We start from the raw sequence: 20,000 nt of genomic DNA, 5'->3' as shown, positions 1-20,000 counted from the left end.
AGAAGGAGTGTGGATCAAGAATTTGTTACGAAGCAGTTACATGCAAAATCTGAAAATAAAGAGGAAAATCTGTCCGGTATACCTGAACTTTGAAAAAATTATGATAAAATTGATAGAGTGGGTTTGTAGGTACTGAGAATGTAAGGCATTGATGACAATTTGTTGAACACAATTATATATTTTTACGGTGATGATGAAAGTGACATGTTTTAGAATATAGGAGAATAACAGTTTTGTTGTAAAAGTTGATATGAGACAATGGTATCTCGTGTCTCTATGGCTGTTTAATATCCTGGCAGACGGAGTGATGCAGTAAGTTTTCTTGCCATTGATCTATCTGTAATAAAAATGGATATTTCATACAATGAGGCTAAACTGAATACTCTGTGAATGACCGTATTTCTTGGGAACATTTCAAGTCCAGTAAGAAGCAGATAACTAGAAAACTGCTGTCCGTAAATTTATTATATAATCATTACACCATCGGTTGTTCATTCTCGAAGTAAAAAAAAAAAGAAGGAAGATGGAAAAAGATAAAACTGAGAGAGTGCTGGTCAAGATGTTGTGGAAGAGGTCTTGCAAAGGAGGGGACTTCATTTGCAGAAGTGCATGAGTATATACAAGATAATGGTGGACGGATACTGATAATTCTTCTGGGTAGGAGCACGAAGAGATTAAAGTTGATGATGTTTTCTACACAAGGCGTTCATCCACAATTTAGCAATTGAGAATATGGCAGTGACCGTCAACCAAATCAAATGCTGAAAAAACGTGTATTGCTTCTACACCTTTACCCCTCGATAGAGGCCTCTAGAAGGTGTTGGCTTCGTAGCTGTCACCCAGTATTCTGAAACAAGACTGCTAACCCCAACACTTCACACACACACACACACACGCATATACGAGTATATATATATATATATATATATATATATATATATATATATATATATATATATATATATATATATAGGCGTGTGTACGTATAACTGAGTATTTATAAACAACCACAATCATACGTAGCGATAATACGGACATCGCGTAAATTTAGCATCCTTAGTGTAAGTCCCCTTACGCACAGTGCGTGCGAGCGTAGGGGCACAGAGTACGTATGCATAAAATATGTTCAGCCGAGGCCTTACAAAACAAAATGCCAACTTACATAAATTTCCAAAGTGAGTTAGTGGCAAATCATTTCATTAAAGGAATAGTAATCCTCCCTAGGGCGTACGAGGGAGAAGTAACCCAAGAATGTTACACAATGAAGGAACTACTTAGCAACCAATGGAAGGAGAGTGCAGTTGGCTTGCGTGTTTTTCTCGCAGGGTGACTCACCGTCCCACCCGGCTGTCACTCCAATGATTTTCGCTGCTCGCTCACACGGAAGAATCTCTCTCTCTCTCTCTCTCTCTCTCTCTCTCTCTCTCTCTCTCTCTCTCTCTGCATTAGTTATGTACATGCATACATAGGCACATATGCGTGCGCTCACACACACACATACACACTCACACACCTTTGACTGTATGCGTGCAACTACAAAAAATGCATATGCTGCTACATATACATTGCATATAAGCACAAGTACGTCGACGTACCAAAATCCATACATCTGTTTGTAAAAATTAATTCACATAGACATATATCGAAAAGTATTTGTACACCATACACTGTGCCCCACCTTGAAGAATGAATTTCAATTACAAGGAATAAAATGTTACATTTTTAGGCATTTCGGAAGTCTAAATGTAAAAGCACAGTCTTAAAAAAACACTTGGAAGATCTTTCAACCAATTAACTAATAGTTTTACTAACAGCACGTTTTATACTTTTACCACCCATTTTTATTCAAATATCTATTCAACACATTATTACAACAGGAAGAAACTTAATATTTTTATCACTGTTATACATTAATTGCATGAGACCACTGAGTCAATTTCCAGACTTCTAGAGGGCTCGCCTAAAGGACTTGCTCCTGAGAGGTGAAGATAAGAGCAAAATGAGGCTCAAGAAATTGTGCAGCTAAGTAGGAAGAGACCAAAAGGAACACATGAAGGCTAAATGGCAGAAAGCAACGACACTGGGCATTAGCGACGCTGCAAGGAGAGGGTAACACACTGCGGGGTCGGAGATCATTCTCGCTGCTAAGTGTAAAAGTAATCTGTAAATGGATGCGCTCAGGCACTCATACACTTCGAAAATATAGTAGAGATACATTCTAAATAGCAAATGCATTAAAAAAAAAAAGGAACTCGAACACTCTCTTCAATCTATCACGCAAAAGAAGAATTTTTTTTACATCATAAGGTCACCGTAAATTAAAAGTAAACGTACGTGTTGCCATTACAAAAAGGCACAATTCATAAAAAACTAAGAAAACAGTAAAACAAATACTTGGCCCCCAAAAATACGTGTAACGGAATTCTTTCTTTTTTTTTCTTTTACTTTTTTTTTTCCTGGTAAGCCGCAATCATTTGTACTCGGTGCACTCGACTACCGTCGAGAGAAACTGCCAACCATCAGTCAAGATAAACCATGCCAAACAGAAGGACCAGAATCTCATTAAGAGAAATTAATCTAATTGAAAAAAGTCAAAGTGACACCGTGAGTAATCACACGCGATTATCCGTGCCATCAACTTTGTAGAGACCGTAAATACGCGGCCAAAGGACGCCAAAAAACAGATAGTGGGGAGGGGGGGGGGGTTGGGCATTCAGTTGCGCAACAGCTTTTCGCAAGATGTGTTGTGTGCGTGAGAGATGAAGAAAGAGAGAGAGAGAATAAGGAGAACATTTCCGGTGCCCGTTTTATAATCCTTGGGAGGACCACCTTCTCCTGTTTCAAGGTTCCTTATCGGTCCCCTTGGCAACAACGACAACAACAACAACAGCTGCGGCTTTCGGTTCCGCATCATGTAACTCCTCCACCTTGCTCGAGAAGGATGCTCGATCATTCGCTTTCCTTTTCACAATAGATGGCGGAACAATTGACACGCTTTCAATCCCCACGTTGCTGGAGTGAGCGGTTCAATCATTTTCTGATTACACACTACATATCAATTCATCGTCAAGCTTGTCTCAAATAACATAGTTGGTCAACTGGCTGGAATACCTGCGCCTCTGTTTCTGGAAGAAAGGGAAGGAGTCTAATATGCCACATTAAAGCTGCCTTACACCTGAGTAGCAACAATGGGACCAATGCTACCAAACCTTGGGTGTGACATCAACCTCCGTGCCTCGGTCTTGTGCAGTACCGAGTTGGAATTCCTTTGCTTAAGATTATTTATAAGCGTCCCTTCCCTTATTTATTTCTTTATTTCTATCTGTTTATCAAAAGATTTCAGTAGTCAGTTTAAGACCAGATCATAATTACACATTATCAATTCTGATATCTTTGTTGGTCTGATCTGGACTCTTCCAGACAAATGCACGTTCAATGAAAATGATCACATCCCTAATTACAACATTTCATATCTGATAATATTCCTTCGCTGATTTTAAAACATATTGAAAGTCCTTTGGCTACCAAAATGTGTTCTCTCTCTCTCTCTCTCTCTCTCTCTCTCTCTCTCTCTCTGTAGTCCTGAGTTCTTGTCTTCCATGGTTCGAGCCCACGAGACGACGAACTTATTATCAACTAAAAAATCCCCCTTCGGGTAACATATATGAAAATATATTATTCCCGAGGTAGAGTGAATTGGATATTAAAGGACGTTTGTAGCTTAATGCTTGTATATGAATCACGGTGATGTGATAAAAATTCATTCATATATACATATACGTAGGTACATTACGTACTCAGGTATATAGAGTGGGTTTAACAGTGAGATTGCAGTCACTGCCATTGCGGAACATGAAAGCAGAAACACAATATGTAGATACTCTGAAAGAAAATACTTAACAAAAGGTATAACAAGAAGACTTTTAATGGCATATTCAAAGCTTTGCCCACATACCTGAATCTAAAAAATTTACGCACGCATATTAAGGAGAGAGAGAGAGAGAGAGAGAGAGAGAGAGAGAGAGAGAGAGAGAGAGAGAGAGAGAGAGAGAGAGAGAGAGAGAGAGAGAGAGAGTACTTCAATTTTGGTCATGAAAGATGATAAGAGGACAATACGCCCATTTCAATTCTAAGTCATGAAGGGGAGAAATTTAGGTCATGCAAGTTCCCCAGTGAATAAACTGCAACCACTTACTGTATAATCATAGCGAAAAGAAAGTTAATTCATTTTGGCTAAATCTTCACTTGCTGGTGCAAGCACATTGTCGAGAGAGAATATCTGTTCCATTTATCAGGTCAGATGATGCTTTTAGTGTAGCGCTGTTTTGCGATGGCAGTCATAAATATGTTACTGGGTGAGAACGGTAAAATATGAATTTGAAAAAGATAAAATCCTTTTGTGAAAATTTACAAAGGTCATATGCATATACATTCATTTAGTAATGCCCCCACATATGTTAACATATTTACCTTTGCGTACGTATGTGTGGGTATACTTAGCATACCCTGCATATACATATATATGTATATATATACATATATATATATATATATGTATATGTGTGTATAATATATATATATATATATATATATATATATATATATATATATATATATATATATATATATAAAATGCTAAACAAAGACTTTTCAAAACACACAAACCTGAACATATTGAAATTTATTTCAATGACATGACATGTTACATGGATGTATGTAAAAGGGAATATCTTAGAGGCTGTATTGATTGTTAAATGCTATGTTATCCGACAATTTAGCAACAATCAGACAATGTAGAAACAGTCACTACACTGATACATTTTTTTAAATACAATACATTCACCAGCACTTCATTTACCAGTCTTAACACAAGCGTTTTCTATGAAAATTCTTTTCATCCTCAACCAAACGTTCAAGCAGCACTTCTAAAATATCAGATATCAGCAACTGACATTCAATAGACAACCAAATAAAATTTGCCACATTTCAAAATGCGGTGTAATTCCCATTACAGATACGAAATCTTCAAGGCGCTTATCGTCGAAGCTACGCGAACTTCTGAACGACAATCTAGGACAGGTGTCTGCAAACGCGTTTACACAGCCGACGAAAATGTATTTAATTTTGAGAATTCCTAACCTCTACTAATAGCCATAAAGTGTCCAAGTCTAATCTTGCAACTAAGAAAAATTTATCCAATTACAGATGAATTTTACTTCCAATCCAAGTGATTATTCAAAAAAGAGTAAGCTTCATTAGGTCTCAACAGTGGACAAAAACAGCAAGTCTTCTTAGCAAAAAAATATGAGAAATTGTAAAATGATTTCATTAACAAAAAAAGATTAATAGCATTCTATCTGGTCTTATTAGTACAAAAAAATTAGAACAATCTATTCACATTAACACAGAAATATCAAATTAGACTTATCAGCACAAAAAAAAAAAAAAAAAAGTGCACATCTGACCTGGTCTCACGGACAAAAATAGAATTTCATTTTGTCTTAGATATAAAAAATAATGAGCATATCCTTTAAGAATACGCTGGAGGGGGAAGGGAGAGAGGAAAAAAGAGAGAAATCCTAGGAATTCTACAACGGAATATATTATTACACAAGGAACCCCTCGTAACAAATAGTGAAAAGATTAGATGCCCATCTCGTCATAGCATTCGTCTGGAAAAAAATAACAATGAGCAAAAGAATCCGGAATGATCTCTGAAAAGAAGTTAATAACTCTGCCTATCGTTAAGTGTAAGGGAGACCTTCTGGCAGTAGACCCAGCTGAAGTACGAGACTGAATATTTGAAAAGGCGAGTCGGAGAAAATTAAAGGTAAACGACTTCCAGCGTGAAGATGCCGTATTGCTATGGAAAACCCGGCGAATTGCACCATACAACCGGAATGGTCAAGAGCCATACAGGTATTCCGAGAGTTTGTACAGGTATTCCCGTATTGATAATGGGAGAAGTAGGAGGGGTTACAGGAGGAGTCCTTCAGATGGACTCCTAAGGCCACCGGCCATCTGAAGAGTCTTTGGGCGTACTTCCTTCTAGTCCTCAAACCCTCTCTACTCCTCCCATCCATCCTCTGCCGAGTCAAGTCGTGCTATAGAAGTTGGAAAAGGTTAAAAAAAAGGACGAGGAACGTAGGGTTAAAGCGTATGTCAACGCTGAGAAGATTTTACATTATCTTGAAGAGCGTGTACTGTACAGGGAGCCAGAAACCCGTCTCGCTCCTGTGAGGGGTAGTAACCATTCTATGCCATTCATGTCTTGAAATCCTTCATAGCATGAGGAAGGAAAAGGAAAGTGGAACTCCCTGCGATGAATAAACCGAGATCGTTACTGAAACATTATGAATATGTTAATGCAACGCCGTGATATGAAATACGGATGTAAAATTACATCACGGACATTATTGCACCAGTATATGCTGCCAATGGAGATAAGCATGTTCTTGCGTATTAACCCCCCTTATCTTTTCTATTCCTATCCTGTTGCATCCAAATTAGGCACAGAATATAATGATTTCCATTTTCACCGCATGGTTAAGCTTCATGTCGGAATCACTGAAAAGGTCTTCGACAACGAAGTATTCAAGGAATGGTTTATAGCGCAACTTTAAGAAATTTTAAAGCAACCATCGACAGCATTACCATCAAATTCTTGTTCGCCTGTCCTTGGCTTAATGCTAACATTGCCGAAGAATTTGATGGCCATCAAATTTTAATACTGTGCTTACATAAGACTATACCCTTCCCGAATTAAGTCGTGAGAATATTATGCCCGTAAGCAACAAAAACTCATGGGCTAGTTCTTACCTCACCGCACACTTTTCAGAAAACTATATATGTAGAAATCATACTACAGATTTTTTCCTCTATTCAAACAAGGTTTTCCGAAACCCTTTACATAAGACCATCGACAGCTAGAGATGCAAAAAGAATCATAAAAAATAAGAGAGAGAGAGAGAGAGAGAGATATTCTCTTTCTCTGGTGGTGATATACGAATAAATTTCTGGTGGTTCCCACCTAAGAAATTATTAGATGGCAAGAATTACACGTGTAGATCCTACCACACAATTAAGTTAACATAGATAAGAAAAGAGGTTTAATTTTAAATTATTGGCCACAAATCCATTTAAATGTCCATTGATCAATGTATTACTTGTGAAGCTGTAATAATAACATAAATTAATTTTTCTATAAAAATATTAAATCCTAGATTTTCATTAGTCATCTCAGAAACCACTGTGACCACAATTAACGAAACAGATGATTAATATGACCCGGAAATTACGAAGGCTGAAGCGTAGGTTCCATTATCACATCAGAATAATAATAACAATAAATAATAACAGTAGTAAATAAAGAACATTTAAAAATTTCTGAAGAACTGATGATAACGCCACAATACTTTTTATTAGATGAATAGGTTTTAACCTCGTGCAAAATATAACAATAATGGCGAAATAATATTGAAAATATTATTGATAATCAAATTACAACGCAGATGACATTCTAGCAACACATATGGAAAGAACTCAACCAGTGTTCAAGTGACAAATTCTGAATGCGATCAATACGAAGTGTTTGGCTGGGCAAGAAAGAAATTTATTCTTCTCTTGTGGAAATGGAAAATATACGACTTTCGTTAGACTTCGTTTAACCAAGCAGTCTCATTGTGCTGAGAGTTTGGAAGTTACATCCTCGAAACTGGAAGTTATTCAAGGTCAAATTCCGGGGCACAACGAGGATAAGAAAGTAATAATATGAGTTAAACAAACTCCACAAATCATGGCGTTGCTCGTTCCTTCGCAGAGGCAGACTAGGTAGGTTCATGCCGAATTCCTTCTGTCAGCTGCGTCCTATGAAACTCGGTGTTCGTTTAGTATTTCAAATGTAATTTGAATGCCCAGTATGTATTATTCTCTCACGTTGCTTCCTTGTATTAAGCGACAACAAGCAAATGCAGCAAACAACCCGTTTAGTGAAACTGGGTGGATGCAGGTTGACAAACATGAGTCACTGCAATATTCACCGTGAGTCAACCTAGAACAAACCCAAGCGATAGAAAAGAACAGAAATTTGAAGGAAAAAACAATTTCAAGGCTTCACGGGGCCGTTCATATACCAGCACCGATTTTATTCTCATAAAGATACTCAGTCAATCATTCGGGTAGTCCTCGGGTCTCGTTATTGTGATCCACGGCAACTCACATCAGACCCTAAAATGGTCTCTTGTAAGTTTTGGCATGGATCTTTTTTCTAGTTTTATTTCTTTATTTTGCATTCAATTATCGTTTTCACACAAGACAAGAACATCACTCCTAACCTCATCCTTTTTCTTTCGTCAGGGTTCGGAAGCAGATAGTGAACAACTTCCAAAGCAATCTCTCCGGAGTTCACTTGGGTGGAACTGCATTTATACAAGTTTTCACATCGACTGTGTTGCAGACATTCTACTCCATCGCTCATAAGGTGAGTCGGCCGCCACGAGCTGGTGTTATCGAAAGCTCGTGTTATTTTTTTTTAAGCATATGTTAATGATATCCATGTTAGAGGTCCCCCTGATATAATGCATCTGGACAGTCATCAATATTTAATGGATCAAGATTCCCATCACAGGCTCATGGATCTGAATTATCACCACATTCTAATGGATTCGGATTTAAATCATAATCTAATGGCATGCTTCTGGCAAGATATACTTAACTAACTTCTTAAGTATTTTTGCTAAAAGAGACCAAAGAAACAAAACAAAATATCAATGGTAAAATTCAATAGCAATCCCAGAATAACCACAATTGTAAGGCTAGAATAGTAAAACAGGCCTCGTTTGAACTAACAACACTCAAACCGTAAATTTGTTTAAGCAGTGCAAGCATAAAAAAATAACTCTGGGATGGAAATAAACATCTTCAAAGGGGCGTTAACAAACGTGGCGATAAAGAGGAACCTATTCCTAGTGCTTGTAGCCTGATACCTAAATGACTAGAATGAAACTTGGAGACCTATACCTCGGTTCTACTACAGCACCGAAGATGCACAGAGCTTACGCAAGCAATTACATAACCAGCGGATACAACGAAAAACTGACACCCTCCACTCAGATACGGCCAGATGGTATTTACTGTTCAGACTTAGTATGTTTTTCTCGGGCAAAGCAACCATAGAAATCGGTTTTCAAGAGGATTTTTCTACCGTGACAAGAGGATAGCACTAGTTTACGCTACACAAACCTCTCTCGCGAAGTCAAATTTATGGAGAGAGAGAGAGAGAGAGAGAGAGAGAGAGAGAGAGAGAGAGAGAGAGAGAGAGAGAGAGGGGGGGTTGTGCTTTAGGTATTCTGTAGGCTGACTCTCTCTCTCTCTCTCTCTCTCTCTCTCTCTCTCTCTCTCCAAGAATTAAGAGAAACAAGCACCGGCAGTTTTTAATGAATAAAAAATCCACCTTACCTCATAAGCTTATTTAACTATTGACAGAAAGACACTGAAAAAGAGTCGGTTCATGCCTTGCAGATTGCATATCAAAGCTGTGAGACAGAGAGAGAGAGAGAGAGAGAGAGAGAGAGAGAGAGAGAGAGAGAGAGAGAGAGAGTGAGAGAGAGAGTGGTTTAACGCCAGACCTTTTCTAAAGACAACCGCATGTATGCATCAGTAACCAACTTGGGCGTTAGCGAGTCAAACGTTACATAACTGGGTTTACGTAAGACGAGAGAGAGAGAGAGAGAGAGAGAGAGAGAGAGAGAGAGAGAGAGAGAGAGAGAGAGAGAGAGACCCCATGGCACAAGCGGGGAGGAGGTCGGGAGTCGATGGGGTTAGCGGAGATCGGAAGAGCGAGGGGAGGAAAAGAGGAGAGGAAAGGGCTAGCACAGGATAAGTGAGGAAATGGCTGGCGATTGCAATAACAGCACAGACATGCACAAAGTGATGTTTGAAGGTGATGAGGAGGATGAGGAAGCCACCAGTAGGAATTCCTAGCGCACCGTAGTGAGGGCAGAGGTCAGAAAGGTGAGTTTTCCAGCTTTCTGCTCAGCGATTAAATTTCTCTGAGTGGCAATAGAAGTAATGTTGAAGATCGACTACCAAATCAAAAACGCTCTCTCTCTCTCTCTCTCTCTCTCTCTCTCTCTCTCTCTCTCTCTCTCTCTCTCTCTCTCTTAGATATTTATATATATATATATATATATATATATATATATATATATATATATATATATATATATATCTTAACTTCTCGATTCCTGGTACTTTCTGGATATGTTTATCACTTGAAACCCTTCCATCGGAGCTGTAGTGACAAACATATAGGAAAAAAAACTATGAGGAAATTGATATGATGGATGTCATATATATATATATATATATATATATATATATATATATGTGTGTGTGTGTGTGTGTGTATATATATATATATATATATATATATATATATATATATATATATATATATATTAATACGAGCGTTGGTTGATCCGTATGTTCTTACCTTGGCAATGACATATCTGACTGGGGACCAACACGTACGTAAAAGAATGAATTTAAGTAGAATTATATTGCAAGTACTGGAAGGACTCAGGAGAGAAATTCTGGGTCTACATTAATTAAATGTATTTACTCAGAAGAACCAATTACAAAGAACCATATGTGCTGGGCTCTTGGCACCTTTCAAGCTAAATTATACAAGTGATAAAAAATTAGAGTGCCACACATTAAGGAATGAAATATGATGAATAACACTACATAAGTGGCTTGACTGATGGACGTAGGGCACAGTGGAGGCAGATGGTTCTACAGCAGTACATACACCGTTTCTTAATTCCTTAAGCAAAGATCCATGTCTGCAGAGTCAATGGATTCTTGGGTGAATGGGACTTCTACACTTGGCACTTACAGTGGCATTTGGATGGTAGGCTGTCAGCAAGACAAAAGGTGAGTGTTTGCTTGGGTGATGGCGTATCGCACAGAGGCGTGTCACTGGGTCAGTGTCCTGTCTGCTTCTATCCTGGCTCACCCCGGTCCGGCCTTATATGACCTCTCTTCCCTGCTGATGTTTGCCGCCCTAGACAGTTTAGGTGTTTCGCTCCTTCTAGCGCTATTCCCGTTAGTTTTCATTGCAGGCAATTCACATGGTCGTCAGGAAGCAAGGTTTTACCTGGAAAGAGAAGACTTCGGCCAGCAGAAGCCTAGGAGTTTTAACAAGTGAGGGTACTGAGACCCTGATGAATCAATTGTCAAATTTAATTAACAGGGAGCGTCTTAAGGTGTGTCTCCTTGGCTCTCTGTATGGGCTTCATAACAAGGAAGCATGGAGGCCTGTGAAGTAGTGATACCTCTTGCAATATATATATATATAATATATATATATATATATATATATATATATATATATATATATATATATATATATATATATATATATATATATATGGCCCAATCTTTGTGTGGGGCTGATGACCCTTCTTTGTAGGTGTAGTGGATTACCACTTGGCCAGAACTTCCAAATTCAGCATCAGATCCCAAGGAATTCATTGAAAAAGAAACAAACCATCTTGCTGTAGGCACAACTGAAACTAGCCTATCCCCATGGAGGGCATGGCATGGTGGTAAAGGATCCCTTAGTAAAGGATTCCTTGGAAGTTTTGAAGCCAATGGACTCCTGTATCAGTTTTGTACAGTTCCCTTTGGAGTGACAAATGGTGTTGCGGCATTTCAAAAAGTTATGGACAAGAGGGAAACCTGCAGGGTGCCTTCCCTTACCCGGACAACATAACCACAGCTGGACATAATAAAAAAAAAACATGATAAGAATGTACAACACTTTCTTGAGGTCATTAGTAAAAGGCACCTAACCCTTAATTATTCTAAGACTGTTAAGTCTGTGCATTCCATTAACGTTCCTTGATATTGTGTGGGAAACACTGTTATCAAACCAGACCCAGAGAAACTCCACCTACTATAGGAGCTCCCACTTCCTACAATCTGTGAACCCTGAAGAGAGCAATGGGGGTGTTCAATTCCTATGCCAAGTGTAAACAGGATTTATACCCAGTCCCCCAGTCTGAGCAATAACTGGCATCCCAACTCCTGTTTTGCTGTGCTGCATTAACAGTCACTTTTTATTTTGTTTGCACAATTTTTTCTCTATCTGTCCAGCCTACGGTGGTATTTTCAATACACTTTGTGAAGGTCTCGATCGAAAGGAAACCTTCACCAGTGTGTGAGTTGTCAAACTCAGGCACTGATCCATCTAGCACTGTCAGTTTTGTTATTTTCTCGACTGATCGCTCTTGCTGCAATGACACGACGTTGGCCGAAATTGTGGGTGGGTCAATAGGCTTTTTATTTTGTATTTCATTTGTTAATTTGTGCAACTCTTAACACACACTGGACAGTCGCTGACAGCTCTTTCACACTCCTCTTCCTTGGCACTGTTATTGTTAGCATTGGTACTGCTAGTATTGGCACTCCTGCCGTCGTGCGCGATTTGCGAGTTTGCATTGTTTATTTCACCTTCACAATTATGCTGTTAATTATTATGTACTGGCAACACCCTGTGACTGACACCAAAAATATGACCTGATTCTCGGTCATATAAAGGTTCTACCATTACAAATGAAACGCTAAGATACAATTAACACGTGCATTTTCCTTAATAGTTACACAAGGCCCTGTTGCTAAAGTTACACTACTTAATTACATAATTATAGTTGGAAGGTACTCTGAGGTGACACACGCCGATCACTGTCTTATAGACGTGTCCCAACCCGTCGACCACTAGACCCTTACTGATCATTAACTTTTCAAACTGAACTTGCTTAGATCATAAAGTTAAGTATATCTTAGTTTAACCAGACCACTGAGCTGATTAACAGCTCTCCTAGGGCTGGCCCGAAGGATTAGATTTATTTTTACGTGGCTAAGAACCAATTGGTTACCTAGCAACGGGACCTACAGCTTATTGTGGAATCCGAACCACATTATAGCGAGAAATGAATTTCTATCACCAGAAACAAATTCCTCTTGTTCTTCACTGGCCGCTCGGAGATTTGAACTCACGACCAACAGAGTGGTAGTTGAGAATGGAAGCCGCTCACCCAACGAGGAACCTGCTTAGATCATAGACCTCAGCTGATTGGTCTCTTATAATCGAAAGGAACTAATAAGGGTCTTCTATGTATGGCACTCATCTGAACTGCCCACGCCAAACCCCAACGATCGTATGGGGTTTGATGAATCAACACTATTTGTTCGTTACTCTCTGATCACAAAGACGTACAAACAACTAGCAGATTTCTGTTACCTCTCAAACATGAATTTCTAAATAAATCAGTTCACACACATATATATACATATGTGTGTGTGTGTGACTGCATACGAAGAAAACTATATACTTCGAAAACATTGCACTAACTGCATTATCTTTACTTAGGATTCTCGCATGCGAATAAAATTAATATGGACAGCAAAAGAATGAAAGGAGAAAAAGAAATAGTTGAAACCCGGGAAACTTGTGTAGAGGGAAATCCAAGTCAGTCTTGGATTAAGTGAAGCTGCTCAAATGACGTTACACATGACGTTTATATACTGCTGTCAAGATAACAGCAATTGCATAACAACTGCTATGCCAAAGTCGCTGATAAATTAAATTCACTCCATACATCACCTAGCAACTTGTGCTTGGGTCTACCTAAGTCAGCTGCGAATATGCTGAGAGCCTTGCCAACCTTTCTGTTGCCGTGATTTAAAAAAATATAAAGAAATGAATGAATAAATGTATCACTACATGCACCACATCTCAACACACCGTTTATTATTTACTATTATTTAGTTCGGGCTTTACTCTTTGTAATGTGAGTTAAATACTTTGTTTCCATAATAAGCTTCTAATAAATATTATAAATTCAACACATTTCACAGAAAACCCACAATTAGAAGGATTAATTTTTTAAAGCATCATACGTGCACACCAAATATTGTTTTTGCAATCATGATCATCACCTCATGTTGAAAGGAAACATCAAGTATGTATACGATTCACCAGATGCCCAGACGAAAATGGAAAATACTTGCAAGAAACATAATGACACAACCATGAGTGAGAGCTAGAACAGGTCTGAAAATTATTTACGTAACTATCTTGCTCTCTGCGGGCATAGTTGATATGTATTTAATAGATGAGTGCAATTAACCCCTATTACCCATGTTTCAGCACAAAAAGACAGATATTCGAATCCTACTCCGTTAAGCGAAAATGGAAATGTATATTAGGGGTATTTCCTTCTGGTTCAATAAGAATGTCAGCAAAGTTTGAATAATAAAAAAAATAATACCAATAGGCTGGATTCTGAGTGTTAAGAGAAGCTACAATAAAAAACAGAAAGGAATCATTTATAAGCTATATCAAAGACATAAAATTGTTTTTGTCTTCCTGGCCGATGACCAAAATACAACTGTAAGAACCACTTGATAAAAAGAGTCTGGTTTTCTAGTTTTCCACCCTGTGGCGTGAGAAGCAATGTGCGACTCCTTTGTTTTTAGTTAACGACCATTAAGCAGGAATCGATGAACAAATTTATGGCAAATGAAAGTGTAATGGGTTGCATGTTCATAAGGCAGTAATAGCCTTCTAGTCCATTAACTAAGTAATTCAGTATTTCCCAGATCTAAAGCAAGTTGATGTGATTGTGTTTTCAAACAATTATACTTAAAATTGAAATTGGACTGAAAAATTAATTTTGTGGAGGAAAAAGAAGCTGCTTGAAGACAATGAAAGATGGTTAATGATGGTCTTCAATTACTTTTCCTTTATACTATCACGTGATTTAATCCTGCCAATTGAAGTATGTCAGCACCATAAAACCATATACCCAATGGTGTCTAACATCCTACTAACATGCAGATGCAACAGTTTGTATATGTGATCTTATTTTGTTTTTTTGTACAGGCCGATGGCAGGGGCCAACTACCGGTCCTTAGCTACGCAAATTCCTGAAAGACCAGAAAAGTTGTGTATGTGAGAGAGAGAGAGAGAGAGAGAGAGAGAGAGAGAGAGAGAGAGAGAGAGAGAGAGAGAGAGAGAGAGGGTGGGAAAGGAGCTTATCATTAATGAAAGTGACAGTCTCATTCATCATTACAACCGTTCATCAAATATGCAGCCCAAGCAAACATGCAAAACATAACCGAATGACAGAAGTTGAAGTTTGCTTAGTCTAACTGTGAGAGAGAGAGAGAGAGAGAGAGAGAGAGAGAGAGAGAGAGAGAGAGAGAGAGAGAGAGAGAGAGAGAAGCAATTCCGCCTGAGTGATGACTGAATTCCCAACAAAATGGGATAAAAAAATCTAGAACTGTACAGGAACAGTTATTCTGCAAAGGGACTTGTACTGTTTATCAAGCAATGTCGCAAACGGGAAGTGCCTTTTATGGACCGTATAAGCGAACGAAATTAATTTCCGTTTCAATACCACAGTGATAGTCTGCATGTAGGAAATCGTATAACTAAAAATATACCTATATCACCAATTAATATCGCCAATGTGCTCTTAATTCACTCCAGGTACACTACAGAAAAATTTACCCTTATTTATTTTCTTCCAGTCAGGTGGAGACTACAAGCCAGTGTGCAATCAAACCTCAAAGGGGGGAGGAAACAAGCAAGGAACGCCAATAAACTGGCTATAAAGATTATTAATTATGCATTATTATGTGTAATTCACCACCGAAACTACTATGGTCGTCAGCATCGACGCTATCTCGACTCTGTGACAACAATACGACACAAAGTTCAGCAAATTCTTTACGTCTTGTCACAGCCCCTTCAACACATTACAGACAGAAGTTCCTCATTGGACGGATTGGTATCGTTCTCGGCTAGCACTCTGCTGGGCCCGCGTTCGATTCTCCGACCGGCCAATGAAGAATTAGAGAAATTTATTTCTGGTGATAGAAATTCATTTCTCGTTATAATGTGGTTCGGATTCCACAATAAGCTGTAGGTCCCGTTGCTAGGTAACCAATTGGTTCTTAGCCACGTAAAATAAATCTAATCCTTCGGGCCAGCCCTAGGAGAGCTGTTAATCAGCTCGGTGGTCTGGTTAAACTAAGGTATACTTAACATTACAGACATTGTTCCCATCATGAAAGGAAAGGTCCTTTGCATGAATTTCTGTTAGCTTGTTAAAAATGTTCTTACTCGTTGTTTGCTTGATTCATTAGTTTGCAACGACTACTTTTGACTTTTTATTTGCTTGCCTTGCTTCTGTGCTAAACTGGAGTTCCAGCACACGAGGTCAACAATAAACTTGAGTCATCCACACCATAAATTTAGCTATTTTATTCACCGATATTTACTTCTTTGTTATTCTCCTTGCTTTGTTCTCCCTTGTTTTTCAGATACGGCATTCTTTCTACTCGAAGAATGCTTTCTTTGACAGTAATAGGCTTTTAGGCTTGTTTCCCATGAAAACTTGCAATAATAATAATAATAATAATATCAGAAATGCTAAGAAATCTACTTGCTAATATTCCTGTTCTAGGTAAGGGGGAATTCCAAGTGCTGGAACGAGGTTAGTAGTAATTGCACAAAGTTTCTCGGCCCACATTACGTCAATTAAGTTGGCGCGTTAAGATATGCCACTGATGTTGTTAACTGGCCTTTGCGTGCTGCCGTTCAGGGACACAAATGAAGAATTAAATGACTTCGGAGCGGCGTAGTGACAAAGGCAATCAGCACCATGACGCCCGCCTGTGCCTATATAAAATCTACGAAGAAAACAATATCCGAGAACAAATAGTGTGACACCAATAAATACGGAATGATGAGCAAATTAAATAAATGACTAATTTAATTAAAAACAGACGTGCCTATACTATAGATACGGAGGATTAAGACTTTCCTATAACTAGCGGCGATATGACGTTGATCATCCTGCTAAAGGAAGTATTTAACCCAAATCCAAAAATGTTCACTTTCAGGATGAACCTCAAGGGTACTGTTAATCCTGATATGGACATATTCGAGCGTACTGTCCAGCTATTTGTTTTTACTTACAGGTGATCTTTGTGTTACTCTTTTGTACTATGAATGGAAGGTGACAGACAATCCCCTCTTCACTGTGACCCGCGGTCACTTCACTTAATCATCCATACAAGAGCAAATGGCAACGCCACTATAAAAAAAAAAGCCAAATCTAACACATTAGGTTGAAACAATCTCTCTCTCTCTTTGCATATATATATACAGTTCAACTCCCCTTGGGTTTAAGTAATTCCTGAGGTATAGTAATTGGATATTAAACGGAATTTGTTGCTTCATATTTTTGTGTATATTTATGTATAATATATACATACATATATATATGTGTGTGTGTGTGTGTTTGCACGTGCTCATGCACGAGTGTGCATAAAATGTGCATGTTAGATATAGAAAAAAAAAGTTGAAGCTCTTGAGATGAATTATGTGTGTCTGTGTGTGTCATAAGGGGCAGGTGAAAGGGCGAGAATTGTAGAGAAATGTATGAGAAATGATCAAGAGATCAATGGAGGTGATAACGACAAATTGGTTTCAAGAGTGCATGACTCGGAAATTAAGAAGGGAGGGGAGGAAGACCTAGAAAAACCGAGTAGGTGGTATGGAAGAGGCACAAGAGAGCCTGCCTCAGGGAAACGAATGGCGCAGTGTCTGTAGGGATTCGCCGTCCCGTTGATGATTTTTTTTTCTTGTATGCGTAGGCGTATGCAGCGACCAATTGTTGACTAAGTTTTATACATGAGGAGTTCATTCGTAACGTGTGATCGTGGCAAACCGTGCTGGTTTGTCCCTAGAGCCACTCCCTGCAAGGTGAGAGTCTTAATCCAAGCAATCAAATTCTTTCAATGCCCATAACGTGACCTTGTATCCGAGTGTTCGACATACAATGTGAAGAAATTTCATTACCATGTACCAGATCCTCGTAACAGCTAGTATACTTACACCTTACATAGTTTTATATTAATTTCTTAAATCCTTCTTGCAATAATTTCGAAAAAAAATTCTTCAAAATTCGAGTAAACGTTGAACGTCTTACGTACAAACAGAGTGGAGGCGGCCAGTATTATCCAACTCTATAACAGCAAGAGAATGGATTATGAAAACTGGGGTTTTCCTGAAAGTCATTTTTTTTTCAGTTCGGTTGAAAATAATAAAACGAAAACAAATAAAAACCCCATTGGGGCTTAAGAAAATTCACCAGCTTTTCATGAAAGCAAAGTCATTTATCATAGTGTTTACAGTTTTCACGTTTAAGCCGAAAATATGACACATTTTAAATCCATTTTATATCTACATCAAGGGGAAAAAAGACGCGAAAATATCCAGCGATGAATAATGAAGACTTTTACAAAGATGAAATATGCAATTTAAAACGAGTGGAGTTCTTTCGATGTATTATTGTTTGATGCCATTGTTATTCGGAAAACAACACGGGAAACGAAATTCGCTTTTTTTTATCTTATTGACATTATTATTAATCACAAGGGGAGAGAAAACTGTACTTTCTTTCGTGATTGGCTTTTACTTCTATTTTCTCATTCCAGAGAAAAACAGGCAAGAACCTCTGTGTTGCTATGTCCCGCTAAAAAAGGAATATTTTTTTCTTTACGCTCTAAAACCCGACAGAGAGAACGTGCGAAAGAGCGAGAGAGAAAGAGAGAAAGTAAATTTCAAACGATTCTTTCTCTTCTGCTGCCATCAAAATAGAGGATTTGAAAAGAATTTCCATTGTTTCCGAATATTTTAATTTCTCCATCTGAACCCATTTGTCTCAACGTTGCAAAATAAAATAAAATGTGGGGACAGAGTTTTCATGACCCCTACCTCACATCACACACCCCGCCCTTTCAGCCTGCCCCCGCCCACAACGCACTCTATTGCGGAAACATCATATAGTTTCTTTTTTGCGCGAATCTCACTTCAAACTGGTCGCATTTTACGAAGTTAACGCGTTGCATCAATTTGTTTAAAAGGTCTTCGATTTCATGTGCAAACACGCGATGACAAATGCACTTCAGTCTTAATCAGACCAAAGACCCGTTCCTCTTTCCCCTGTTGTTGCAGCTAGAGAGAGAAAAAGACTACAAAACATTTGTGTATTTGCTTATATATTCCGTGTATTTACTTTATATATATATATATATATATATATATATATATATATATATATATATATATATATATATATATATATATATATATATATATACACACACATATGTATATATATATAGTACATATAAATTGCGCCTCCTAGTGTGATTGGCAGCATGTTCGCCTCACTTGCGAAAGGGTTCAGGTTCGAATCCTCGTCTCTGTTTGCCTAAGCAATGAATCAAGTACAAGCTGGTCATATCGAGCTTTAATGCAAAGCCAAAAAATACTATATACAGTATGGCTTTCATAACCATGTTTCCTGCACTGCATTAACAACATAGCATAAGACAGAAACTTGTTTAGCTCTTGAAGAAACTGATACGGAGAAAGAGCTTAAAATTGGCATGAACATCCCATTCCTTGGAGTGGTCAGTAAAAGAAATCACAGTCCCAATACGAAAAGTGGTTGACGAAAAGTGGTTGGCAATGCTGTGCCTCACAAACAGGCATCACAGTAACCAATGGAAATTGACAACTATATTTAAATCATTTAGAACTTCTCGAAGCACTCCCGAACACACTTCATGCAAGCTATACAATGGAGTTAAATATAAAATGCATTAAAGCTACAAATCAAGCGAAATTTATACACATTTAAATATTGTGAACACCTTCATTTAAAATCTGTAATATAAGTAGGGAACATAACGAATTTAAAGCAAGTAGTGTACAAAATTTGCAATTTTTGGAATGACAGAATCTTCATATGAAGAAGAGACAAAAGGAGATGCACATGTATCAAAATACAGGAAAGCAAATTGTCAAAGGAAAAACAAGCATGGATAAGTGAAGTAGGAAGTACATAAAAAAA

General features: G+C 38.1%; 1 long non-coding RNA gene across 1 annotated transcript in view; it reads right to left on the bottom strand.

Annotated features, from left to right (window-relative positions):
• The window catches only part of LOC136847669 (uncharacterized), a 72,886-nt gene that overhangs the window by 36,625 nt on the left and 16,261 nt on the right, over positions 1-20,000 (bottom strand). The gene's annotated exons all lie outside the window — the stretch shown is intronic.

The sequence above is a fragment of the Macrobrachium rosenbergii genome, chromosome 17 (genome assembly GCF_040412425.1).
Source record: "Macrobrachium rosenbergii isolate ZJJX-2024 chromosome 17, ASM4041242v1, whole genome shotgun sequence".
NCBI lineage: Eukaryota > Metazoa > Arthropoda > Malacostraca > Decapoda > Palaemonidae > Macrobrachium > Macrobrachium rosenbergii.
Note: the sequence above shows the minus strand (reverse complement) of the source record. Positions and strands in the feature narration are given on the sequence as shown.